The sequence below is a fragment of the Lissotriton helveticus genome, chromosome 9, assembly GCF_964261635.1.
Source record: "Lissotriton helveticus chromosome 9, aLisHel1.1, whole genome shotgun sequence".
Lineage (NCBI taxonomy): Eukaryota > Metazoa > Chordata > Amphibia > Caudata > Salamandridae > Lissotriton > Lissotriton helveticus.
This window is the reverse complement of record NC_136070.1, coordinates 437,817,226-437,831,935: the sequence shown is the minus strand read 5'-3', so window position 1 is coordinate 437,831,935 and position 14,710 is coordinate 437,817,226.

The following is a 14,710-nucleotide window of genomic DNA, read 5'->3' as shown; positions in this document are numbered from 1 at the left end:
AACCGCAGGCATTCATGTTTGGGGTGATCTTCAGGAGGATTCGCAGGTGATGAGCTGGGAATCTCTCTCTAATATCACAGGTGGCACGCTCACCAGATTTAAATATTACCAACTGTCTGGGTGGTGGGCATTACAGTCCTGGCACCATGAAGACTCGAGTGCCATGTTTAACATGGTTTCTAGAGAGGGTGGCTGGAAGCGAGAAACTTCTTTCTGGTATTTGGCTTTGTTGGAAGATGAAAGTCTGTTGGCATCTGAAATCCAGCATCTGTGGGGAAATAGCCTTGGCCTGGATATGCATAACCTAGACGACCTTTGGAGGGATTATTTCACCTTGCTGCATACTGTAGTAAAACCAGCCGCTCTTAAGAGAAATCACCTTTATACAGTCTACAGGGTTTATTGGACCCCAGGGAAACTAGCCAAGGCGTTGGGGTTAGTATACCATTGCTCTAGATGCAACTACTTGGCGGCCGATGACCTCCACATGTTTATAGATTGCCCAAAGATTACCAGCTATTGGCTTGAGGTAAAAAGGTTTATTGAAGATGTTCTTCAACAACAGGTTGAGATCAACCCTAGGACAATCTTTTTTGGCCTAACCACAGACTACTGCATGAAAGATCCAGCATCCAAATTTATCTTCTATGTGGTTATTTTAGCTAGAAGGGAGATTTGCAGATCATGGAAATCTCCAAACCCCTGACCTTTGCAGAGTGCCTGTCACATATAATATTTACCAGTGAATCAGACATTGCATGTGATACTACAAGTCTGGATAATATATGGTTGGCCCTGGCGGCCTGGTGCAATAAGTAAAGTGGTCCCATGATTTAACCTGGGTAATGTTGGCTCTTTTTTCTCCTAAGTAACAAATGGCTTTGGAGTCATATGTGAAAAGGAGCGGAAAAAGGAAACAGTTTTGACTTGAGGGAACCTCATCTCATTATCAATACTGGCCCAACAAATGGCGGGAACGAATAAGCCAGACGAGAAGAGAAGGAGGATGCCCTTCAAGAACGCCCAATACGGTGTATGAGGACTAACAAAAAATGAAAATAGAAAAAAGAAAAAAAAAAGAATTTTCTAATGAAATAGAAGAGGATTTGAGATCTCACTTAAAACATGCCCTAAATTTTCTTTCTGCAGCACTAACCATAATTTATATGGCAAAATTAAACCCCTCGTTGTGTTCCTTTTTAAATTAAATGTTTTAAGTGTTACCAGTTTATTCCAATCAAGATGGCTTCAGGTGTGCCATAATTTTGTCATATGTAAGGCTGTTAGCTCTCTAGTTGTTATTTAGAACACTCTGGGATGCTGCAGTAGAACACAAAGGCATCAACTGACAGGCTGCTCCTGTTGAAATATAACCAGGAAGATATTTGAGATCACACTTGAAACATGTTCTAATATTTCTTTCTACAGCACTAACCATAATTTCTATGACAAAATGAACCCCATCATTTTGTTCCTTTTTAGATTAAATGTTTTAAGTGTTACCAGTTTATTCCAATCAAGATGTCTTCAGGTGTGCCATACGTTTGTCATAAGTAAGGCTGTTAGCGCTCTAGTTGTTCTTTAGAACACTCTGGGAAGCTGCAGTAAAAACAAAGGAATCAACTGACAGTCTCTGCCCTTGTTGGATGTACATGTTTTACTGAGAATGTCAGACTTCATTCTCACATGACTGAGAAAGACACAATTTACAGAAAATATGCTCTCATTTTAGCTTCTGGAGCACCTTCCAAAACTCTATGGGACAAGCATGTGAAAATAGTTTTCTATCAAACATGATTCATGATATCCCAGCACAAGGTTTTTCACAGGGTAAAATCAACTTAGAACACACCACAATTCCTGAAATTAGTATGGTACCATCAACAAATGAATTCTAATGTAACTAAAGTCTGTTATCACACTTTATAGTAAGCCTGGGCAAAGCACTACGCTATGCTCGTGTAGTTTCCGAAGTTTGAGCTACTTCGCACTACGCGAATTGCACGTAGCACAGTGCAAACAAATATTTAGGCTCGCGCCGTGTGGAAGAATCTTTATCATTGATTAGGATCCATCGTATGACGTGTTGTCATTCAAGTTTAACATGCGTGTTACATGTCATATCAACACAGCAATATTATTCACGTGACCTTTTGTATATGTGATTACATTATTAGCATGTAGATCCAGCGCCGGATTTAGACTTGATAAGGCCCTAAGCTATTTGAAATATGGGGCCCTTTATAAGTCCAGATATTCTATGTGACTATGTCAGTGACAAATATGATTTTCGGATACCTAGAGGGTTAAACTGAAATACAATTAAGAAGTATATTGATACTGAAATAATAAATCTTTAACTTAAAATCATTTTTATTCACAACAAACTTAAAAATGTAAACTCTGGTAAAAAGAAACAAAAGTTCTTTTAAAAGGCACAATTTACAAAGGCTTATTATCTAATCTCTTGAAACATGTTATAAGGATTAAGGAATTATATTAAACTAAAATATTATACTTGCTAAGCTCTTCTTCAGCTCTCTGTTTCTTTTTCCTACATACTACATTTAAAAGTAAAATGCATGACATTTTTTTTTCATTGAAGATTTCCTGTGATATTACCACTACTTACCAGCAAGCAATATTTTTATAATAAATAAACATGCAAAGAGAAAATTAACAATAGCCTCTCAAGTTTTAATATTAGTTTAATTAATTAAATTAACGAAGAAAAAAAACAATTAACATATACATTAATGCTTAATTTAATACAATCAAAACAAAATAATATGTATTTTTTAATGTGCAGTTCTTTCAAATATATATTTAATATTAACAAATTGTAAGTTTATATATTAAACTTACAATTTGTTATTATACTGACAAAAAAACGTTAAAAATATATATGCTATATAAGAGCAGGCAAGCACTTTGGATTTAACATTGGCGGCCACCGTGTTTACGGAAAGTGTCTGGCTGTAAGGACCTTTGATGTTAACCTCTGCTTCCACCATGCTTTATTCCTTAACGCATGGCAGCCGATGTTAAAATCCAAGGTACTTGCATGCACTAAGCCGCTTTCACTGACTACTACGCAAAGGCTAATGAAAGCATGGTTAAGTCAGTGAAAGCAGATTAGTGCAGGCAAGAAACTTGCATTTAACATCGGATGCCCAGTACCTAAAAGGACTTTTAAGTTTAACGTTGCCTGCCCCTGCGCTCTATTACTGAAGGCAGATCTAAAGCGCAGAGGCAGCCAACGTTAAAATCAAGGGGCCTTTCAGGCATTCCTTCGATTTTATCAACGCTGCTACGGCTGAGTTTGAGGCCCACTTACCTCATAACTGCCCAATTTTACAGACTCTGCAACTGCTCGATTAGGGGCCCACTTAACTCACAGCTGCTGCGGGAGGCCCAGATCGAAAACAAATGCGAAGTGCGGTTCCAGGCTGCGATGTACTGTTTCAGGCTGCAAATAGCGGTGCCAGCCCGGAAATGACAGGTGGCGCATGACTAAGAGGAAGAACATCACGTTCTTCAGCCCGCCCTGCCCCAGCTAAGCTCACTTCAGCCAATCGGAGCAGCTGGTTTGTGTGTGCGGGCGGGCAAGGGCGATGATAGCTGTGAAAGACAATGAAGGATTACAAAATACAATGCTTATAAAGCCTTATATGACGTCTCAATAATTAGATAGCAGCGCGAGCTACTCTCAGAGGGTCGGCGAGCTACTACTGGTAGCTCGCGATGGACTGGTTGGAGTTGGAGACCCTGCCCTGCCCTAGGCAAATAGAGCTTTGTTCTTCAAAAAGACGCGCTAAAAAAATTGGGTGAAGAGTATGGGACATCCCGGACATGCAGCATTGGGACTAATTATATTTTTGGGGGGCCCCCAAGAAAGTGGGGGCCCCAAGCTATAGCTTGTGTAGCTTATACGTAAATCCTGCGCTGTGTAGATCCGAGAGTTATTGTATAAAATTGATAACAGATTAAATGTTTTATTAGTTGAGTTAATCAATAAATGAATACACTAGCACTATTGCTTTCACTGTTGATCACAGCCTTCACCAAACTTTTTCCACATCACTTCGAGCACAAAACTTTATTTAACTGCTCAGTTTCACTTGCGCTCATTAAAGGCACGGCACCTTTATTAAGATTGCACAGTTCCAGTTGAGTTTCGGGTCACGCACTTACGCGCCCTAACTCTATCTGCATGAACACGGACACGGACGTGTGTAGATGAAGTACTGCGGTCCCTTGGCTGTCTCCACCCTCAATAACGTTTGATGCACCATTTTCCGGTAAGTGCAAAGACTAGGTTTCACACGCCGGTGCAGGTCGGTTTATTCATTGATTCATTGATTCTGGCCGAATTTACCAGCTGCATTTTTAAAAAATTTTTTTGACATTCAGGTCGCGTGGACCTGGTGACCTTGCTCAAGGTCTGCATTAATCATTCAGAGAAATTGTTTATGTGTGTTCCGCTTTAGGTGAGTTTTAGCATGTTTCCAGCACACTTACACCTCATTCACGTTCTTTGTTTTGTATGGTACTCCACGTGTAACGGAGACTAGTTTTCTTCATTTTTTCAGTGCGGCAGTCATAAGTTTGATTTTACAGCTTCGGCTGCGCAATCTCAGTATCTCCAGGTATTTAGGAGTTTTTACCTAACATTGTATGTCTATTCAGATAAAGACTCACATGGTGAGATACACGGGACTTTCTTAGTTTTGTGCTTTTTAGTTTACTAGATCCGGTCTTTTTGCACTAAAAGATTGGTCTCCGTGACATTTGACACTGTGTTACCTTTTTCACCGGGTGGTTAACGTTGTTTCTTGCTTCTTTTTCATTTTCTTGGTTAACACCGATTTCTATGCATGGGTTGACAAGACCATGGAGATTTCTCCTTCCACTGGTTACAATAGTGACACTGATTGTTTCCGCACATGTGTGCTTGCTATGTTCGTATTGTTATTTGTGCTTTTTTTTCACATGACATAAATACCGAGCTATTTTGTTTACCCATTTGTAGATTCCCCTGAAGAAGGGCAGCTGATTATGCCCAAAATGCATTGGGACTTAATTATTAACTGTGAGATACTGTCATCCTTTACTCTCCACAACTGATTTTTTTGAGCCATCAACTACGTTTATTGTATTACTTTGTTGTTTAATGTCAAAATGTTGGTTTCTTGCCTGTTTTTATATTAGTATGTACTAGTGATATCTGATTACACTCAGAGAAATAGGTGTTATACTCCATGGGAGTGTTCTATAGTAGTGCACTTGAAGGCTATGACAACTGTCTTAGCGTTCCGACTTTTAGAAAGTTGGCATGTTCTTGTGTTAACCATTTCGTGCCTGCAGCCTGTTTGAGTTACATGACTAGGTGTGAGCGGCAGTTGGCCTTTGTATATTCCTCCCAGACAGCCACAAAATAGAGGGAGTGTGTGTGTGCCTGAATGGGCCATCACTGGCAGGATGGGGGGCGTAGATGTGCACAGCCCCACTTAAACATCAATAGACAGGGCCCTGCTCACAGACAAATAACTTATCACTAATCTTTTGTGTCCATAGCAAGCCTGGAGCCAGGGCAGAGAGGCAGGAAATTCTGAGCACTCTAGAAACTTCTCCAACTTTAAAGGAGGCACCAGAAATAGAAATGGGATCCTCGGACCCATTCTTCAGTTCACTCCTGGACCTGCGGAAGGACTCTCAGAGGACTGCCTGCTACGGTGGCCTGCTGTGTACTACAGAGGGACTGCTTTGCTGCACCAAGATGGACTGCTCTGCTACCTGAAGCCTGCTCTGAGCCGAAGAGGTCTGACCTGCTGCTCGAGCCCTGCTCTTCTCCTTGGAACTGGGACTTCCAGAAATGACTCTAAGGGCTAATTGGCTGGCCTCCTGATTAGAGCCTCAGGAAGGGTTCCAACCATCTTGAACCCACACCTGGACCCTGCCTATATGAGCCCTGACACTTCAAGTGGTGCCTCTACAGTCCTGGATCGTTGGAAGTGGGGCTAAAGGTGACTCGATGGCCCAAATCCAAAACTTGAGACATTACATTTGTGGGCCAAAAAGTGCTCTGAGAACCGAGAGGAGACTAGGTCTCACCTGCTTGTCGATCGCCTAAGATGCATCGCTGGTCGGCTTGACTCTGAGCAGCTCCTGCTACATTTTTCTCCGGCAGCAAATCGCCACAGTGACTTCATCCAGCGGTTCCCCCGATGATGCCTCCTTCTCGGACTCTGCCAGCTGCCTTGCCACTCTGAACTTTTATCTTCTCAGACATCTTTTTCAAGAAATTTCATTTAAGTCTGAAGGGAAGCGGAGACAGGGCCAAATCCACTAAGTGTATCTGAATTACACTATCAGGTTGGCAATAACTTTCGACTTTGCCTCGATCTTAAACAACTACATATCCACTGTTGGTGGTTTGATCTTTTAACCGCTATTTTTTATCTGAAACTATCAAAATTCATAACTCCGGTTCTACTGATTAGAATTTTGTCTTTTTCTAAATTAGTGTGGGATTTTTCTTGCGCTGTGTTTTCACATTATCTCTGTTTGTGTGCTGCAGAAATACTTTACACATTGCCTCTAAATTAAGTCTGACTGATTTTGTGCCACGCTAACAGAGGATTAAGCACAGGTCAATTTAGTGCCTTTTTGTGGTTCATCCTGTTGGGGATTGTGGATGTTGCTTGAAAAGGTGCTCACACTCTCCTCAACCAAAAACCCAGTTCCTCACAGTGCACACTGAAGATGTTGCTTGGAATGGTGAAGCACTAGGAACAGTGACAACCTGTCTGTTGAAGAGGAGAAAACACAAGATGGGTGGTATTACTTATGGTAGGCAGGGTGACTCTAACCCTACCCAGAAACCCTTCATGGCCCACGCTGTTCGTTGTCCCGAAAAGGACCAGAAGGAGTTCTGTCCACACTGAAGGCTTCTGCAGGAGTTGGAAATGTGGTAGGAGTTGTAGTTGCTATTTCAGGAACTTCTGCTCTGGGACCTTCTCCTATAAAAAGAAATAACAAGATGATTGTCAGGATATCTGTGCGTAATAAGTGTATTTTTAATTATAAGCTTCTGCCTTTTTAAACTCTTAATGCATAATAAAATGTTATGAAAGTCGAGCACAGTATTGATGAACATGCACATTTCTATGATCCTAAGGGAGAGGAGAGTAAATTAAACCTCTGAATATACCTGAAATGTATACTTTTTCAGACTTAGAAACCCAACTTGCATTACTATGTTCAAGTACTATGGCCAGTATTTCTATCACATCACACTTGTAAGTCATCTGCCTAGAGTTATATCCAATCCTTTATCATGCTGAGCTTCCTTACTCATCTATATATCATCATTGGTCATTTATATTTGATCATTATATCATATTCCTTTCACTTTTATGTGACATGAGCCATAACTTGTACAGCAAAACAGCCACATGTAAATACTTCAGAATGTTTTATACACAATAGCCCCAATGGAGCACACATAAATACATAGGTTACATATTGTAAGTTTGAAACCACAGGCACAAGTAACCCTCCTTAAATTGTGTATGTTTGGTAAAGTGTGAACATGGGTATTTTTAAGATTGTGACAATGGTATAAATGTCTTATGAGTCCGACATATGGAATGAGTGACACATCACATTAAGCAATATTATCATTTTAGAAGCATTATGGCAGTTGTAGTCATTGACCACTAATGTGTAGCAGCTGCTATGTACTGCACTACACTACAGAAGGACTCCATGTAGGCTATTTAATGAGTTTGCAAGTCTGTTACACATAAATAGCAACAGAGGTAGTAACTGCTATACACAACAGCAATAGTGGTAAGGCGGCGGGGCCAGATGGCTTGCCCGCCGAGATATATAAACACCTTGCGGGTGATATTGCTCCTTTTCTTGCCACACTATTTAATCAAGTTTTGTTGGAGGGTGTTTTACCGCCCACATCATGGAATGAGGCATCGATTACACTCATTTTGAAACCAGGCAAGGCTTCCACCGACTGCGGCTCTTATCGCCCAATTTCAATACTTAACGCGGACTATAAGATCTTTACGTCACTCTTGGCTAAGAGGCTGGGTCAGGTCGCTCCCTCAGTTCTGCATTCCAACCAAAAGGGCTTTGTGAAGGGTCGCCAGCTCTTTGAGCTGACGTATGACCTGATAGGAGCAATCGATATGGCAACTAGCTCCTCATTACCCTTGGCTATTCTCACGCTGGATGCCACCAAGGCCTTCGACAGGGTCAACTGGTTGTACCTGTCGGGGGCCTTGGAAAAGTTCGGTGTGGGTCGGGCTTTCCGCAGAGCGGTGGAACTTTTATACCATAATCCATCTGCTTCGATATTGGTTAATGGCGGTTTGACGGAACCATTTGCTATTACAAGGGGCACAAGACAGGGTTGCCCTCTATCGCCCCTGCTCTTTGATCTCTATATTGAGCCGTTTGCTCAAAAAATGCGGGAGGATAATAATATCACACCTTTCAGATATAGAGACTGGGAAAAAAGGGATATATGACGTTACCACGCGTTCTTTTACCACGCAGACCATTACCACGCATTTTTTACAACGCAGGACCCTTTACCACGAATACCTTTACAACGCAATACACTACAACGCAGGTACTATTACAACGCATACCATTACAACGTAAGTATAGGTAAGTAAATAATATGGTAAAATAATGTAATTATTAATAATATTTTTTTTAATTATTAAATTATTATTTTAATATTTAATATTTTAATTATTTATATTATTATTTATTTATTACTTTTTAAATATATATGTTAAAAATACCCCTGTACCCCAAAACCCAAACCCAGCCCTGAAACCTAAAAATACCCCTGAACCCCAAAACCCAAACCCAGCCCTGAAACCTAAAAATACCCCTGTACCCCAAAACCCAAACCCAACCCTGAAACTTAAAAATACCCCTGTACCCCAAAACCCAAACCCAGCCCTGAACCCTAAAAATACCCCTGTACCCCAAAAACTGAAAACTGACCCTGAACCCTAAAAATACCCCTTTACCCAAAAACTGAAAACTGACCCTGAACCCTAAAAATACCCCTTTACCCAAAACTGAAAACTGACCCTGAACCCTAAAAATACCCCTTTACCCAAAAACTGAAAACTGACCCTGAACCCTAAAAATACCCCTGTACCCCAAAAACTGAAAACTGACCCTGAACCCTAAAAATACCCCTTTACCCAAAAACTGAAAACTGACCCTGAACCCTAAAAATACCCTTTTACCCAAAACTGAAAACTGACCCTGAACCCTAAAAATACCCCTTTACCCAAAAACTGAAAACTGACCCTGAACCCTAAAAATACCCATTTACCCAAAACCCAAACCTAAAATATTTTAAATAAAATAATATACTTACCAATACTTACGTTGTAATGGTATGCGTTGTAAAGGTATCTGCGTTGTAAATACCTGCGTTGTAATGGTATGCGTGGTAAAGGGTCCTGCGTTGTAAAAGTTGCGTGGTAAAGGTAGGTCGTGGTAAAAGTTGCGTGGTAAAGGTTGTATACCGAAAAAAGTGTCCCTGTATGCGGATGATATTATGATTATGACTTCTGATATTAGTAAAGCGTTTCCCTCAGCCATAAAATTGGCATTGGAATTTGGTAACATCTCTGGGTATGAAGTTAACGCCACCAAGACCGAGGTTATGGTGTGGAATAGTGCAGTAACTGGGCTGCCTGTGCAACTCTGTGATAACTTGAGAGATCTGGGCATAAGAATTGTTAAGGATATCAACTTGATAACTTCTACTAACTTTACCTTAGTCGCTAAAGAATGTAGGAAATTGATGGGCTCTTGGGGACATCTCCCATTGACACTCCTGAGACGCTCAAATTTAGTTAAAATGTCCATAATGCCTAAGTTGACTTTTATTTTCAATAGTATACCACTATATTTTGAACCAGCATTAATCTCGAAGATGCAGAGTGATATATCTAAATTTGTTTGGAAGAATAAAAATATAAGAATAGCCTGGAAGAAACTAAGGCGTCGCAGGGAGAAGGGTGGGTTAGCCGGCCCAGACCTTCAGATGTGCGCTTGGGCCTTTCAGATGACAAACGCCAGAATGCTGCTAAAAACACCATCAAACCAAGACATCGGGTTGATGTTTACAACATTATTACAGTGTGAAGGACTAGGGCAGTTGGGGTTTCTTTTTAAGTTTGGAGACCCCAAATTTTTCAAGAAAATTAAACTTAAGGTGTTGCAGGGCCTAGCAAAAACTTGGTACAATCTGAGAGTTACTCCCAAAATAGGATATTACTCGAACAGATCTCCTATATGGGATCTCCCTGCTCCTCCTGGTTGGGCTAACGATATCCTGATAAGTCCATTTATTGATGCTGGAATTTCAAAATGGGGTGATCTGTTTGTGGAAGGGGACATGCTTTCTTGGGAACATCTAGCGAGTAAGGTGGGCCCTAATATCTCTAGATTGAAGTTCCTACAAATCTCAAGTTGGGCACAAGCATATACAGCTGAGGTTTCCCGTCGCCCTCAAATGCCCCTAGGAGGAAGCACTCAACTGGAATCTTCTTTACTCGATAAAATAGCTGCACCTAAGGAGGTCTCCTTTTTTTACAACCTAATTTTAGAGGAGATAGACGGAGAATTTCATCTTCCATACCAACTATGGGGTTCCTTGTTGCCTTCTTTTAATTTGCAGGAATTATGGCTAGCCTCTTGCAACGTTCTTTGGGATATAGTTAAACCAGCTTGGCTCCGGAGAAACCACTTGTATACCCTTCATAGGGCCTACTATTCCCCTCAGAGAAATTTTCAACAGGGGAACCAGTGGCGTGTGCCCGGTGTGGTCAAGTGGCAGCCTCTGATGCACACATGTTTTATGACTGTCCACATTTAACATCTTATTGGCATTCAATAGGCAATAAATTAACATCCTCAACAGGATCCACCGTGGTCATAGATCTTCGGCTTGTAACATTTGGAGTAGTAGATCAGAAGCGAAGTTTAACTAATAACCTTTTGTTCTATTCTATGTTGGCTTCCCCTCCGTCGTTACATGACTGGTGCTCCTCTATGTTACAAATATAAAAAATGGATCTTTCCAGGGCCGGAAAATCAGATAAAAGAGCCTTTTAGCAGAAACTTGATTGGTCCCAATAATTTGAGCTGGGTTTTTTTTTTCCCCCAGTTCCAATGATTACGAAGCCATGATACACTCTTTCTGCTAGAACATCTTCGCCCTTCTACTAGACTAAAGCAATGGTGGTAACTGGCTAAATGGCAAATATCTGTCTAATGGTAAGCAGGGTGTAAGGTTAGGACGGGAGTACGACATAGCTGAAGGGTTGTTGGCAGATTCATACATCGATTATACCCCTACCAGTCTTTGACTGAGATAGCATGTCCCTACCTTATGTCATCCTTTCCTGTCCATTGGTTCGACGGATAGAGCCATGGTGGAGATGAGTATTAAAATTAGGATTTTTCTCAACTTTATCACTACTAAACTGAGAAAAACCCTAATTTAAGACTTTCGGTATTCACAGAAGGCATTTAGGCGTCCTAAAGTTGGGAGTCCTAACTTTACTACTACTAAATTGAAAAAAATCCTAATTTTAAGACTTTCGGTATTCACAGAAGGCATTTAGGAGTGCTAAAGTTAGAAGTCCTAACTTTACTACTACTAAACTGAGAAAAATCCTAACTTTAGGACTTTCGGTATTCACAGAAGGCATTTAGGAGTCCTAAAGTTAGAACTCCTAACTTCTGTGAACACCGAAATGAGTAAGTGTCTTCTGTGAATACCAAAATGAGTAAGTGCCTTCTGTGAATACGAAAATAGTAGTACGTTTAGGATTTTGTCTTAAGTTAGTTCTGTGAATCGGGCCCAATATTCTGTGACCTGTAGGCGCCAAGAACCGGGTGTCCAACGGGAGGCATAGGCGAATGGACTTCACCTGGAGAGGGGGAGAGAGTATTGAGCACGTAGGATGGGGCGGGGTATTTATACCTACCATTAGCGTCTGCATCCTCACAAACACCTCAGGCGCTGAAGAAGGCACACATACGCCGAAATGCATTCGCCAGGATTGGTGTTACCTCAATAAAGCTGGTTCCCAATGGCTCCCCTGCTGTGGCCTCGACTCTTTTTCGGAGGAGGGTGTTTGAATATATATAGGGCAATCTCCACACAGGACAATACCTACCCTGTGGCTCGCCACTTTAAGACACATCATCAAAGTAACAACAAAGAACTGATATATTATGTAGTGGATGCTATAACAGCTAGCAGAAGGGGAGGAAATAGAGAAGCCAAATTGCGCAAAATGGAAACCAACTATATTCTCAAATTTAACAGCCAGGGGTATTGAACCTCACAGAGGATTTATACACATGTCTCCACTAGGATGAAAAAATCATAATCCTTACTAAGGGAATAACACTATAAGGAATGTCTATCAATGTGTACAATATTGTATATATATGAATTTCAAACATGGATCTTATTAATGTATATAGATTAATATGTTTTAATGAAACTTATTATATTTATGGTTTTAAGGATATTTCATTGATATGTTAGACATATGACAATACTCCTTGGTATAGTATATCATGGTAACAACGTGGACATCATGTATATAAGACCCTGCTCTGAGCAATATAAAGAGAATATGTTGTGCTCGTGAACAGAAAATAAGATATGTAATTGCCTAAAAATGTTTAGCCGGTTATAACAGTACGTAGTGATAAGCAATGAAGAGACTGTGAGAAGCATAAAATGAAAAAGAAGATTAATAAGAGAGGAAAATGACACTGGAAGCTATTGCATAAAAGACAAAAATAAGTGGATTTAGAATTCGAAGCTCAGCACTTCTCCAAAAGAAGTTTGTTTATTCAAATTTGTTAGCACAATTTTGCACTTTTCACAACTAGGAACTAGTAGGGATACTACAAAACATGGTAGGATCGTGAAGATCATGTAGGTGTAACGATTGAACAAAAGGATTTAGCCCACAATTTTGAAGTGTCTTCAATCTGTTACAAAACCGGAAAAGGGATTTAACCCGTTATTTTTTTCACAAATGTGTGTACATACATAAATGAATTTTAGTTAAATTATGACTTTAACAATGTATATTAATGTACTAACAAAGCAAACTTGTGATTGTATATAAAGGTGTAATGGGACAAAGAGTCCTTTCTCTATTACCATGTATATAGTAGACCAATCATGTAACAGCACTGTGCACTTTAAAACTCACGTAAAAATTGGTTACGCTGTCATGTGATCAAGGCTTTTGGGCCGAAACGTTATGGCGACAGCTGAATAAATCTTACCAGCATCCTTGGTCCGTGTCTGTGTCCACATCGTGATCGGATCGTAGTAAGAGCGATTGCAGGAGGAGACGGAGGTTGTCTACATAAGTATGGGACCCCCTCTAATAATACTTTACTGGTCGGGGAGAAGAGGGGAAAAAGTAATCACAAAAAACACAAACCTTCCCTCACGACCTTCTAATTTTAACAAATTACAGCATTACTAATTTCAAGAAAAATTTTCTCAACACAAGGTGAACATTTTTTTCCTTTTTTAGAGTATTTTATTTATTACATTCTCATTTTTTCGTTTTTGTATATTGGCTTCGTATTATACATTACTTTGAAACATTGATTTACCAAATATTTTTATATGAGCTTTAACAATAGAAAATTTAATACACAGATACCCAGCAGAAAAAATATCAACTGATACAAAAATCTCAAACATGCACATTCATCCATTCGACATTCATACTTAATTCTGTGTCGGAGGAATCACAGATTGTTATGTGATGAGTACGCAAGGTCGACGCGTTTCGGTGGAGTAAGACCACCTTCCTCAGGACCTCTTAGCAGAATTCCCAATCTGAACTCAAAAAACTTTTTTTACTCTGTATGGATATCTGCAATAATAAAAAATAGCTTTAAGTATACTAATTGCTATACATACATTTCTTATGTTTTTCACATTTTTAACATATAGTCTTTCATTTCTACAGCTATTTACAATTAAAACACACCTTGTGAGCAATACAGCAAGAAATAAATCATATCTCTATTTGATATTTTGTAACTTTTGTCAAAATATGTCACTCTAAGACGATATCAGCACGTTTATCCTATCTGGACAACTTTTACGTATCTAGTAAGTATAGTATAATGATTAGACAATTTCATCTCAATTAGAGATATGATTTATTTCTTGCTGTATTGCTCACAAGGTGTGTTTTAATTGTAAATAGCTGTAGAAATGAAAGACTATATGTTAAAAATGTGAAAAACATAAGAAATGTATGTATAGCAATTAGTATACTTAAAGCTATTTTTTATTATTGCAGATATCCATACAGAGTAAAAAAAGTTTTTTGAGTTCAGATTGGGAATTCTGCTAAGAGGTCCTGAGGAAGGTGGTCTTACTCCACCGAAACGCGTCGACCTTGCGTACTCATCACATAACAATCTGTGATTCCTCCGACACAGAATTAAGTATGAATGTCGAATGGATGAATGTGCATGTTTGAGATTTTTGTATCAGTTGATATTTTTTCTGCTGGGTATCTGTGTATTAAATTTTCTATTGTTAAAGCTCATATAAAAATATTTGGTAAATCAATGTTTCAAAGTAATGTAT